Source organism: Globicephala melas, chromosome 2 (genome assembly GCF_963455315.2).
Source record: "Globicephala melas chromosome 2, mGloMel1.2, whole genome shotgun sequence".
NCBI classification, from domain to species: domain Eukaryota; kingdom Metazoa; phylum Chordata; class Mammalia; order Artiodactyla; family Delphinidae; genus Globicephala; species Globicephala melas.
The window spans coordinates 121,093,661-121,108,933 of NC_083315.2; positions in this window are offsets into that span (position 1 = coordinate 121,093,661).

The window sequence follows — 15,273 nt, forward strand, 5'->3', positions numbered from 1 at the left end:
TCTCTTTCTTTTTCTTTCTTCCTTTCTTTCTTTCTTTCTTTCTTTCTTTCTTTCTTTCTTTCTTTCTTTCTTTCTTTCTTTCTTTCTCTCCATTTTCTCTTTTCTGATGTTACTTTCAGCTGAAGGCATCAGTAACAGAAAAAATAACATGTACATTTCGTATTACCAAAGATAACCCTATAAAAGTTATGAATATATAAACAAATCTCAATTAAAGTAATAAAATTCACTTACAACTACTCAGAGATAATCACTGACAGCATGCTGTATGTTAACTTTTAATATTCTATTCTGCTTAAATTATAGTTGCAATTGTGTATACATACACACTTATTATGTAAGCATAATAAGTAATTTATATTTTCACATATGAACACCAGTTAAAATTTATTTAGATCCTAAAGAAATAGGCTAAAATGTACAAGTCAAAAGTTTTATATTTTTCTTTACAATTTCAGTCCAAATTATATAACATATGTACATTCTGAAATTATATAACAAATGTACATTCTGAAAAAAAAATAAAATTTTTCTGATATTCCACATTTAACATGTTTTACTCTATTAATGTTTTTTATAATTCATAACGTTTCTCAGAATTTTTCGAGAAAAGAACTTCAGAGGAAATCTGACTGCAAATGTGACTAAAGTAGGAATGAACACTTGTTCTCTGTACAACTCAAAAGCATTCTTTCTAGTTCAGTTTAGAAAATGTCAGTATTTGTATGACATTTTGAATTTCATCAAGGACATGTACCCATTAAAGGTGTTTTAAAAAATAGAGGAATTGAGAAATCATATAATTAACCTTTATACAAAAATGTTAGGGTTTCCTGATGATTTAAAGTTAAATCTATGGTATTATGTGAAGCAGAGAAAGTTAAAACTTTTATTTATATTTTTCTCTATTCTCTATAGAAAAAAACGATTTATGGTTAAGTCTGTACTTTCTATACAATCAAGCTATAAAACAAAAAATTAAGATTCTGTTTAATATAATAAAATTACGTATACAAATTTAACTGATAAATTATATAATACATATTTTCTGTCACTTGGCTTTTTTTTTAACATATTTTCTGCCACTTTTAATTTTCAGGGAAATACTATTTATGTAAGATATTTTATTCTATAAATTGAATAGTCATGTTGAAATTACCTTTTGACATATAGATGATATTGCTATATTTATTATATACTTTCATAAATATACCATTAAAAGTTACCCTGAGAAAACTGAGATATGCTAAACCAATGACAGATTTAAAAAAACAAAAACAAATAAATAAACATGTATTTTTATATTCTTAGGTTCTTTATTATCTTAATAAAGAAACTAAGCCTGCATAAACCATTCTGAAGTGATGGCTCTAACAGGTGGAGAACTAATTCTATACAATCCCCAGAGCAGGTTCTGCCAGCAATACCATGACTAGAACATACTGCCACCACCACCTTTGTTGGGGCTCACTACATTTCAAACTCATGTTTAATCATAACATCAACCTTATGCAGTAGATACTAGTCTATTACTAGACTATGGATAATCAATAGTCATCAAATGGGTAACTTTGTGCTACATGAACACCAAATAAGATAGATTAGGATGAAAGTCAGATTGCAATTACATAGTAGGTAGATATAATACAATTAAATATTTTTGTGAGACCAGAGACCTCACTGTGTGACTATGTTCCCTGAGAAAAGCCAGAAGTCACTTCTGTTGGGAGACAGGTCTTTATGTTTCTGTATATCTTGTAAACAGAGGTGTTGGCTGTTTTTATTTCATACTACTTTTTCAAGTTTGTATTTATTTCAAAGTGCCTTAGCATATAGAATTTGTTTCTCTGGAGAAAAGGGAAGACTTATTTACTTGTATTCCATTATAAGAAGTCTGGGTTTGCTAATAAAGTTGGAGTTCCTCAGCTGTGAAACAAACCACCATGTAAGCAGCATTTACCTTAGCCTCTTGTTTCACCACTACAGTATTGTAATTGTGGGGGAAGTATATTAGTTTCCTACTGCTGCAAAACAAATTATCACAAACTTAGTGGCTTAAAACTATACAAATGTATTGTCTCACAGTTTCTATAAGTCAGAAATTTGGGCACATTGTGGTTGAATTTCCTATTCAGGCTCTTACTGGGCTAAAATCAAAATGTGGAGCTGTGGTTCTCAGCAGAGACTTTTAGTTTTCTTCCAACATCATGAGATGTTGATAGAATTAATTTCTTTGCAGCTATAGGGACTGAGGTCCTTGTTTGGCTGCTACCTGTGTGCCAGGTTCTGCTCTTAGCTCCTAGAGGTCACCCAGAGTAGTGTAGATTATAGAAAGGCAAAGGTTAAATGGTAGCACTTTACCTTCAGAGAAAAGGCAGGTGCAATTATCATCAGCATTAATAGATAGAACATCTAGTAGAACCCTCACATTGGATTTATGACAGTGAAATGAGAATAGAAATATAGCAGAAAGACAAAAATGGAAGACTCAGTATGTGTCTACTTGCTTCAGCCAAGATAGTGCATCAGATGCATTGCTAGATTCCATTAGGAAATGCAGAGACTGGCAACCCATCAAAAACTGTAATATGGGTTCTGAATCATATCCTCATTTAGACACTTGTCCGGATCCTGGAAAACTAGATGAAACATGGCAAATGATGGCAAACTACCAGAATCTTACACAAGCTGGCCCCAGAACCAGCTGTTGTGTTGGAAAAGTGTCACTGCTACATTATAAATAGGAAAATGTGTTCTTTATTTTAATATGCCATAAGTAGAGATCAAAACCAGTTATTCTTTTATGTAGGAAAGATAGAAGTAAACATTCGCTGTCTTATTCAAGATTATGTTAACATTTATTTTCTGTAAAAATAGTCTTCAGGGATTTTGGTAGTCTTGAACATTCCCAAGAACATCATGCTGATCTATATTGATGACATTATGCTATTATGGAATAGGGTTTGATAAGGAGGAAGTGGTTAAGTACTCTGCTTGCCCTAAAAAGACACAGGCAGGCCAAAGGATTGGACATAAACCCCTTGCAGATGCAAAGACCTGCCACTCCAATGAAAGTATCAAGGATCCAGTGATCTGTGTCCTCTCAGAATTTCTGCTTTAAGTTAAAAGTCATGTTGGTACACTTCTGTTACAGACTGAATATTTGTGTTCCCCTCAAATTCTTATGGTGACATCTAAAAGCCCAATGTGACGATGTTAAGCTATGGGGGCTTTGGGAGGTGATTCGTTCATGAGGAGGTAGCCCTCATGAATGATATTAGCACCCTCATAAAAGAGACCTCAAAGATCTCCCATACTTCCTCTACCATGTAAGGACACAATGAGAAAATTGCCATCTGTGAACCTGGAAACGTGCCCTCATCTAATGCAGAATCTGCCAGTGCTTTGATCTTGGGCCTTCCAGCCTCCAGAACTATGAGAAATCAATTTCTGTTCTTATAAACCATATAGTCTGTGGTACTCTATTACAGTAGCATAAATGGATTAAGATACTCAGCAAGTCAAGTGTCATAAGTGAAAGTAATAAGAAATAGCAAATAGCATAAGTGAAAGTAAGTGAAATAGCAATCTATCATACCCTAGAAATGGTACATTTGGAATGAAGCCCAAATAGTACAATTTTTTCATTTTAATTACTTCTCTTGCACCAATGCCTCCTTCTTAAATTGCACCTAGGGCCTAAAGTGGGGGAAATATTCTTTCCTAGACCAACTATTAGCAGACAAAAAAGAGCTCAGTTTGGTTAACAGATGGGTTGATCCAATATGATGTATTAAGTGAAAATTGAAGATGAACTGCCACAACACAGCGAACCAACTTAGGCATGGCTCAGAAGGATATTGGTAAAGGAAATTTTCCCAGTGGCAGAATCAATAGCTAATATATCATATTCTAATACATTGAATCAAAAGATAGAAGTATGTCTTGTTTTTCTAATAATTATTTCTAGTGAACCACTTAGAGAATTTTTGTCTCACATTCCTGAGTCCTTAGGCTTTGCTGGATCAGAGGTCTGGAATCCTAGTACTAGTAGTGAGAACTGATGAAATTCTTCCACTAGGGAACACAGACAGATGTTACAGATATTATCACCTTGCAATCAGTTTGGGCTCCATACATGGAACAGCAGGCAAAGAGTTACTTGCAGGGGCTATTGGTTCTGATCACCGTTAAAAGCCAGGTTTGCTGCTCCACTATGGGTGTGGGAAAATGTAAGCATAAAATGCCTGGGAACTACTGGGGTGTCACATCATTTTTCCATGCCTGATGATAGTGTAAATGGGCAATTCCAACAATCATTTCCCACAAATGGTAAAGCAGGTAGGGGTTTTCATTTCTTCAGGGTAAAGTATGTGATCAAACAACCTAGAATTTCTGAAATACTAGCAAAGCGTGTGAACAATCTATAATTGATACTGGAGGAGGCAGATAATTCATGTTTGGAAAAAGTTGCAACAACAAGGAATGTAGCTAGTTCCAATAACACTCCTGAATTATGTATTTCGTAGAGAGTGCAGCCTATGTTCCTACACTACTCTAGGATTTATGGCAATTTTAGGTCCTTTCTGGTCTAAATAAATGTTTTTTGCTTTTGCTTTGATTGCTTGCACTCAAACTGAGGACTAATAGAAACCTGTATGTGTAAAAGACATTGGTCCAGAAAAGTTTTGTCAAGTGAAAGAGCAAACAGTAACACTAGGGAATACCAATATGTAAGGTTTGTGTAGAATACAAAGCTCTAAAGAGAATGAAATTGCTAAGCCAGAAGGCAGTAGGTAACTAATAATGTTGATGGTCCTAAGCCAAAATAAGATTTCAAGTAGGAGGGAGTGGTCAATAATGTCAGTTATTGTACAGAACTAAGCAAGATAAAAATAGAAATATTCTTTATTATTTTTAATATGGAAATTACTAGGTATTTTGTTATTAGACAAGCTTTCTCTAATTGTAAAACTCAATAATAAATGGACTTTGGGGGAGGGGGATCAAGATGGTGTAGTGAAAGGTCATGGAGCTAATATCCTTCCACAAACACATCAAATATACATCTACATGTAGAACAAATATCATGGAAAATTAACTGCAAACTGGCAGAAGAACTCCTATACAACCAAGGCTGCAAGAAAGATTGCACATAACTGGGTAGGATGGGGAAAAAGGCATCTGGTTGAGACCTATATGCCTGGGAGTGGTCTAAGAAGAAAGGAAAGACTGCACAGGCAAACTCTTGCCCTGGGATGTGAGCCACAGACTGGATATCCCAGTGTTGGGGCCCTATATGGAGGAGATAAGCCCCCTTGGTTTCTGGAAGAACTACTGGGACACATAGAGTGGCCGGAAAAACCTAGACTCCACTTGCAAGGAATGCATGGGTGCTGGGAGGAGAGAGCTTTGCACTGGTGGCTGCTGCCCTACCACTCTCACTAACCCAAGCTGGACAAACACCCTGGCCCCACACCAGAGCTTGGCACAGGATCTAGGATAGCTGGGTCCTGGTGATGCAGAGATGGCCAGGGGTCCTAGGGACTGGTCCAGTAGAGGTGGCAGTGGCCACTGTTAGCACATATTCAGATAGTACCAGGGCAGCAGCCCAGACCTCTGGTGACAACGCAGCCACTCAAGCCCCCGTGACTAGCACATCATGATCCCCACTCCCAGGCCAGCAAATGCTCTGACCCTGCCCACTCCATGCTACAGCTGGGTATTGGATCTGGGGCTGTCAGGTCCTGAGAAAAGACTCAATCTAGGGATGCAGAGGAGAGATCCCAGTGCGGGGAGAAGAAATAACATAAACTTAAAGAGAACAGAGCCTACTTGAGCCCAACCCTCAGGGCTTCCACTCCATTAACTGGGGAAGCAGACCCTGCCCCTGACAGGGAAGCTACAGCTATGGAGCAGAGAGGAAGTCTCACCTCACACCCTGCTCAGGCTTTAGCTCCTCCAACACCAGGCATACTTTCTATTAAGGTGTTACTGGCCAGCACATCCTGAGGAAAGGCATGGCTGGTGTCCACATCAAATCCATTCCTGGGCACACACAGTCTAAATACAGACACCCCCCCACATAAAAATACCTTTTCAAGTTCACAATATATAACGGTTTCATCAAAATTCACAGAGACAAAGAAAGATAAGTAAAATATAAAGGCAGAGGAACTACTCCCAATTGAAAGAGCAAGAGAAAACACCTGAAAAAATAATGAAACAGAGATAATTAGTCTACCAGACACTGGGTTCAAAAAGTTGGTGATAAAAATAATGCTAAATGAATAAAGAAAGAGTATCAATATAAGTGTAGATCATTTTAACAAGGAAGTATAAATTATAAAGATGATCCAATCAAAAATATACAATTCAATTTCTGAGACAAAATACACTCTAGAAACAATGAATAGCTGAATAAATGACACAGAAGAAAGCATTACTGATCTGGAAGATAGAATAATAGAAATCACCTATTTACAACAGTAGACAGAAAAACAAACAAAAAATTAAAGTAGCATGTGAGATAGATCTATGAGATAATATAAAATGTGCCAACATGTGCATAAAAGAGGTTCCAGAAGGAGAAGAGAGAGAGAAGGGGATTAAAATGTATTTGAAGAAATTATGACTGAAAACCTCCCAAACAGAAAGAAGGATACAGATATCTAGGAATAGGAAGCACAGAGGGTCCCAAATAAGACACAAAGGGAACAACTGACAATAATACATAATAGTAGGAGACTTTAACACCCCACTGACATCAATGGACAGATCACCCAAACAGAAAATAAATAAGGCAACAGAGGTCCCAAATGACACAATAGATAATTATCTGCTGGACACTACATCTAAATAAAGCAGAATACACATTCTTTTCAAGCACACACGGAACTTTCTCCAGATAGACCATCTGCTAGCTCACAAAATAATCCTTAACAAATTTAAGATGATAGAAATTATATCAAGCATCTTTTCCTACCACAATGGTATGAAACTAGAAATCAACTACAGAAAGAAAAACAAGAAAAGAACAAACACTCAGAGACTAAATAAACAACATGCTACTAAAAAAACAATGGGTCAAAAATAAAATCAAAGAAGAAATTAGAAAATACCTCAATACAAATGTAAATGAAAACAACACTTTACAGAAAGGGATGAAGAAAAAAGCAGTTCAAAGAGGAAATTTCACAACCATATAGGCCTTCCTTAAGAAACAAGAAAAATCTCAAATAAACAACCTAACCTACCACCTAAAGGAATTAGAAAAAGAAGAACAAACAAAGCCTAAAGTCAGAAGGAAGGATATAATAAAGATCAGAGAAAAAATGAATAAAATATAAATTAAAAAAACAATAGAAAAGATAAATAAAATGAGCTGATTTTCTGAGAACATAAACAAAACTGATAAAGCTTTAGCTAGGCTCACCAAGCAGAAAAAAGGATCTAAATAAACAAAATAAGAAATGAAAAAGGAGAAATAATAGCTGATACCATAGAGATATGAAAAAAAAAAAAAACATAAGAGAATACTAGAAACAGTTATATGCCCATAAATTGAACAAACTGGAAGAAACAGACAAATTTCTAGAAACGTATAACCTGCCAAGACTGAATCAAGAAAAAACAGATAATTTGAACACAACAATCACTTGTAGTGAAATTTAATTTGTAATGAAAATAATCCCAGCAAACAAAAGTTAAGGAATGGATAAACTTTACAGGGAAATTCAATTAAACATATAAAAATTTAAAGAAGAACTTATACATATCCTTCTCAAACTACTCCAAAATATTGAAGAGGAGGGAACACCCCAAATTCATTCTATGAAGCCACCATCACCTGATACTAAAAGCAGAAAAAGACACTAAAAAAATAAAATTATGTCCAAAATTTTTGATGAATATAGATGCAAAAATCATCAACAAAATATTATCAAACCAAATCCAAAGATACATGAAAAAGGATTATACACCATGATCAATTTGGATTTATTCCAGGCTCACATGGATGGCTCAACATATGCAAATCAATCAATGTGATACACCACATTAACAAAAGAAGAGACAAAAACCAAATGATCATCCCAATAGATGCAGAAAAAGTATTTGACAAAATTCAACATCCATTCATGATAAAAATTCTCATCAAGGTGGGCAGAAAGGGAACATATATCAACATAATAAAGTCCATTCATGACAAACCCATAGCCAATATTATACTCAACTGTGAAAAGCTGAAAGTCTTCTCACTAAATTCAGGAATAAGATAAGGATGCCTATTCTTGTTGTTTCTATTTAACATAGAATTGGAAGTCCAAGCCACAACAATCAGACAAGAAAAATAAATAAAAGGTATCTAAATTGGAAGGGAGGAGGTGAAACTGTTGCTATTTGCAGATGACATGATACTCTATAGAGAACTGTAAATTCTCCACCCCAAAACCATTAGAACTAATACATGAATTTAGCAAGGTTTCAGGATACAAGATTAATATACAGAGATCTGTTGTGTTTCTATACACTAAACATTACATATCAGAATGAGAAAGTAAAAAAACAAAAAAAAAATCCTGTTTAAAATCACATCAAAAAAATAAGAAAAGTAGAAATAGACTTAACCAGGGAGGTGAAAACTATACACTGAAAACTACAAAACACTGATGAAGAAAACTAAAGATGATTCAAAAAAATGAAAAGATATCCTATGTTCCTGTATTGGAAGAATTAATATTATTAAAAATGGCCAAGAACCCAAAGTAATCTACAGATTTAACACAGTTGCTATCAAAATAACCAGGACATTTTTCACAGAACTCTAACAATCATAAAATTTACATGGGACCACAAAAGACCCCAAATTACAAAAGCAATCTTGAGACAAAAAGAACAAAGTTGGAGGTTTAACACTCCTAGACGTCAGACTGTACAACAAAGCTACAATAATCAAAATGGTATGGTAGTGGCACAAAAACAGACACATAGATCAATGGAATAGAATAAAGTGCCCAGAAATAAACCCACACACTATGGTCAATTACTCTACAACAAAGTAGGCAAGAATATACAGTGGAAAAAAGAAAGTCTCTTCAAAAGTGGTGCTGGGAAAACTAGACAGCCACATGTAAAACAATGTAATTAGAACATTTCCTCATACCATTTACAAAAATAAACTCAAAATGTCTTAAAGAACTAAATGTAAGACATGAAAACATAAAACTCTTAGAAGAGAACATAGGCATAAAACTCTTTGACATAAATTGAACCAATATTTTCTTGAATCAGTCCCTCAAGGGGAAATGAGAGGAAATAAAAGCAAAAATAAGCAAATGGGACCTCATTAAACTTAAAAGATTTTGCACAGCAAAGGAAACCATCAACAAAATGAAAAGACAACCTATGGAACGGGAGAAAATATTTGCAAATGATGTGATCAACAAGGGGTTAATATTCAAACAGTTCATCAACTGCAATATCAAAAACAAACAAACAATCCAATCAAAAATGGGTAGAAAACTTGAATACACATTTTTTTCTTTCCAAAGAAGACACACAGATGGCTAACAGGCACATGAAAAGATGCTCAACATTGCTAATTATTAGGGAAATACAAATCAAAAGCGCAATGAGATATTACCTCACAACTGTCAGACTGGCTATCATGAAAAAGTCTATAAAAAACAAATGTTGGAGAGGATGTGGAGAAAAGGAAACCCCCGTACACTGTTGGTGGAAATGTATTAGTGCAGCCACTAGGGAAAGGGTCTTTAAAAAAATTAAGGAGGTTCCTTTAAAAAATTAAAAATAGAATTACCATATGATCTAGTGATTACACTCCTAGGTATATATTGGGAAAACACTAATTCAAAAAGATACATTCACCCCAATGTTCACAGTAGCACTATTTACAGTAGTCAAGACATGGAAGCAACCCAAGTGTCCATCAACAGATGACTGGCTTAAGAAGATGTAGTATATATATACAGTGGAATATTACTCAGCCATAAAAATGAATGAAATACTGCCATTTGCAGTAACATGTATGGACCTAGAGAATATTATGTTTAGTGAAATAAGTCAGAGAAAGAAAAATACTATATCACTTATATCTGGAATCTAAAAAACAATACAAATAAATTTACATACAAAATAGAAATAAACTCATAGACACAGGAGAAAAAACTTATGGTTGCTGAAGGAAAGAGGGAAGGGGGGAAGGACTAATTAGGGGTCCGGGTTTAACAGATATACAAGCTACTATATATGAAATAGATAAGCAACAGGAATTTACTGTATAGCAAAAGGAACTCTACCTATTACCTTGGAATAATGTATAATGAAATATAATTTACAAAAATACTGAGTCACTATGCTGTTCACTTGAAACTAACACAATATTGTGAAGTAACTATACTTTAATTAAAAAAAATAGTATGTGCTTCTCTTGCATCCATTTTGTTTTACTCCAGTGACTGCATTTTCATATTAGTAATATTAATTTTTACATTCACTATTTTCAAGTGGTTCACATTTCCAAAATATTTTCATATCTTTTTTTGGGAAATGTTTATGCTTATTTAAAATTTTTGATTTGATGTTTCATTCATCCATCTGAAAAAAAAGAAATAGAAAATATAAAGGAAAAAAGATGTGAGCATACAAGAAGATGTATTAATATCCCTATAATAAGAATCCAAAATTAAGGGAAATAGAAGTAATAAGGGAGGAAAATATTTGAAGAAATAATGATTAAGAATTTTCTCATATTCAAGAAAGAGAAGAGACCTTCAACTTATTGTGTTCATATAATGAAAAACGTCAATGTTGAAAAAAAATCCTTAACGAGTAGCGAAATTTAAGAACACAATTCAACTAAAGTATGCACATTCTTTTCAACTGTACACAAAAAAAGGCAATATACAAAAATAAAGGATTTTTGTACACCAGCAATTAACAAAAAAAATAGTTGAAACTAATAGTTTAAAATTGAATCCAAACAAGTGAATTATCTGGGGATACATTTAACAGTATATGTGAGAGATCAGGCTCCTGGTCAAAAAAACTAAGTGTGGTTTTTCAGACCCAACCTTAGGCAATTACAAAGGCGTTACCTGGCTGGTCCCATGAGGAAGACCTGTCTTCACACTAGATTTGGTGCACTGTTAGCACATTGCAGTCTCTGAAGGTAGTTACAGCAAGAACTCTTGCTCCTCTGGCTGGCCACATTCTCATGCATCTCTGCATTCCTTGCCCAGGCACCTCCACTTGGACGTCTCCTTGTAAGGGAAACTTGAAGATATTTTTCTCCACTCTCAGTGAGTATTCAGTATTTTTCCACTCCTACTACTTTCCTCTTCCTTTACCACTGTACACAGCTCCATAAAATGGTAGGAGTTTTTTATTCAGGACACTCTCAACAGTGTAATTATCCCTTGCAATGGCCTCTTATGTGCTGATCCACCTGAGTACAGTTCCTTGAGGGAAAATGGAACAGGAGGCAATGGGCACCTTTTCTGCTTTTAGACTCTTGCTTGTACTATGGCAGTAAGTGATTAAAGGCTTGACTGTCATTTTTACCTTTGGCTTGTTGCTGACACCTGGAAATGCAGCTCTCGCTTCAGCTCAGCTGAGTCCCTGACAATGTCTTTAAAACTTGTACACTGAAAACTACACACAATCTTGAGAGAAATTAAAGAAAGAGACATGTTATATTCAGGAACTGGAAGAATCAACATTTTGAAGATACCATTTCTCAATAAGTAATCTATAAATTCAGAGTGATCTCAGAATCCCAGTAAGACATTTTTGGAAACAAAAACAAATTTGAAAAGTCTATTAGTCAAATGATTTGAAATTAAAAAAACAAAGTTGAAAGATTTGTATCTGACTTAGATATAGTATTCAAGAGAGTGTGGTTTTTAAATAAGAACAGGCATATATATTAATGGAACAGAAGATAGATTCCAGATAGACCCACATACAAACGGTCAAGTGATCGTTTTATTCTTTCCCAGATTTTTTTCTAACATTTCATGCTGAAATGATTTTTAACTTCCAGAATAGTCGAAAATAGAGCACTGACATTCCCCAAAACCCTTCACCCAGCTTTCCATAATGTTAACGTTTTAAATAATCATGGCAAATTTGCCAAAATCAAGAAGTTAATATTGGTAAAATACTAGTAACTAAACTATTGACTTTACTTGGATTTCATCAGTTTTTCTACATTTTTTTTTGTTCCAGATGCAAACCAGCATACTACACCGAATTTAGTTTTCATGTCTCCTTAGTCTCTTGCAATCTGTGACAGTGTCTCTGTCTTTCCTTGTTTTTCACAATCTTGACACTTTTGAAGAGTGCCTTAGATCTCTCCCTGCTTACCTGAGAAATCATAGGAAAACTCAATCCTTTAATCTATTTAAGTCAAGTTTGTTCTACCACTGAATGCTATATATTTTGAGATTTTTCATTATAATTATTGATAAAGAAAATACTGGAAGTCATTTCGTTAAGTTAAAAATATTTTACCAAATATTTTATCTCATGTCTTTGTGAGATTTCCTTTATCTCTTGCCAGGAAGTTATCATTTTTGCATCTCAAGCCAAAGTACAGAATATTAAATCATTTTCATCTTCACCATCTAATTAACCAACTGTTCAACTGCACATTGCCATTTCTCTTCCAACATCTCAAGTTTTAACTAGAATAAAAATTAAAACAATCTATATTCTCAAATTTTTCCAATATCTTTTGCTCAAGTTCTTTACTTCCAAAACGTTTTGCTTATAGAGATGTTGTATAGCTACATAATTAATACCTTGTTAATTTGTATAAAGTCATTGTTGTATTACTTTCTCTTCTATTGTAGTAACATTATTCTATTGTCATATATTTTGAGTAGATAAGCACTTTGTTTTCCTTAGTTAGTGGAGTTTTGTTGGACATAGAAAACAATGTAAATATTTATCCTAGTGGCATATGTAAAGAGAGATGAACTTTTTTACAATAGCTCAAACTACCTTGATTAGGAAGGTATAATGGGAACTTATACATATCTACAGAAGATTTAAGTTATTTTTAATACTCCATTTTATTCTGATTTTATTTCTAATTTTTTAACTTTATGAAAAGTGTGTTCACAAGGTTGACAAAATGAGGTTAAAAACAGAAGGTTAAAAAATATACTCAATTAAACAAATATTCTACTTTTTCTACAAAGATTACCTTTTCTGAGTGCTGAAATCTATAAATAAAGCTGTTGAAATGTTTCACTTATGTTTCTGGCATTAAAACCAGTACAGAATTCAAATTAAATGTTCCAATAAACAAGGCTCTAATTATTTTACCTGACTGCATATTCAAGTAATACTTCTTGTATTATTAAAGTTTCACTATCCATTTTTCTTTTATAATTCATTTTGTAACTCATATAGGTATTGACATAAAAGCAAATCAATAGATTAGGAAAATATATTTATTATTCATGCTAACTATGATATTTTTTAGTTTAAATATGAATCTCATAATGCAGCCATCACCACATCACCACTCTGTAATTCCAGAATATTTTCATCACCAGTTAGAAAATGTACCTATTAGCAGCCACTGCCTCTTTCTTCTTCCCTTCTGCCCCTGGAAATCATTAACATATGCTCTGTTTTTAGGGAAATGCCGATTCTGACTTTACATATAAATGGAATAACACAATAAGCATTTGTGTCTGGCTTCTTTCCAATGTTTAAATGTTTAAAGATTCAACCATGATGTGGCATATATTCACACTCCAGTCTTAAGTCTGAATACTATTCCAATGTATAGATATACTATATTTTATTTATCTTTTAATCAGTTAATGAACATTTTGGGTTGTTTCCATTTTTTGGTTATCATGAATAATGCTGCCATAAACATTCATGTACAAGTTTTTATGTGAACATGTTTTCAATTTTGAGGGGTATATACCTAGGAGTTGAATTATTGAATCATATGCTAATGCTATGTCTAACTTATTGAGAGACTGCTAAAAATGTTTTCCTAAGTGGTTGCAATCTTTTATATTCCCACCAGCTATGTATGACTGTTTCCATTGGTATATATCCTCACCAATACTTGTTATTGTCTTTTGCTTAATTAACGTCATTCTAGAGAAAGTGAATTTTATCTGCTTGCCATTTTGATTTACATTGCACAGATAACTAAAGATGCTGAGAGTCTTTTCATGTGCTTATTTGCCATTTGTGTATCTTCTTTGGGGGAAATTCTATTCAAATCCTTGGCCCATTTTTAAATTGAATTTTTTTGTCTTTTAAACGTTGAGCTTTTAATAAGAATTCTTTTTATAATGCAAAAACCTTATGTGATATGTGATGTTTTCCATGAAATTTGGGATTTTTCAGCAATTTTTCCTTCAAATAGTCATTCTGTCTTTTATCTCCTCTCCTTCTGGAAATTCTATTATGTGTCTGTTACTATCTTTTATGATGTCCCACAGGTCTCTGAGTTCATCTTTCTTCATTCTTTTTTCTTCTCTTCTAACAGACTGAATAATTTCCATTAACCAATCTACAAGTTCATTGATTTTTCTCTTCTGTCTGCTTAAATCTGCTGTTGAGTTCCTTTGGTAAATTTTTTCATTTCAGTAATTAAACTTTACAACATCCAGAATTTCTATTTGATTCTTTGTCATCTCTTGGTTGATGTTCTCTATTTGTTGAGACAGCATTCTCATTTTTTAATTCTTTAGACATGTTTTCTTTAGTTCTTTTAGCATATTCTAAAAAATTGATTTAAAACATTTGTCTAGTAATTCCTATGCCTGGACATCCTCAAGGACAATTTCAATTGACTGTCTTTTTTGCTCCTATGTATGAGCCATGCTTTTGTTTGTTCGTTTGTTTGTTTATTTGTTTTGGTATATTTCTTAATTTTTGATTGAAAACTATAAATGCTATGTAATATAAATTGGCAACTCTGGAAATTATATTCTTTCTCTTCCCTAGAGTTTGTTTTTGTTGCTCTTTGCTGTTTGTTTCCTGATATGATTCTGTAAGTTCTGTGTTGTCATTCATGGACACTGATGTGTTTGATTGGTTAGCTTAGGGGTCAGCTAATGTTTCCACAGATATTTCCTTAAATGTCTGAAACCAATAATTCAACCAATCTTTGCTGAGAGGTTTTGTATGAGTATTTGTGTATGTCTTTACACTTCACCAGGCATTTTACTTTACCTTAGCCTTTACTTCTTGATTGAGAAGAGCCTCAAGATT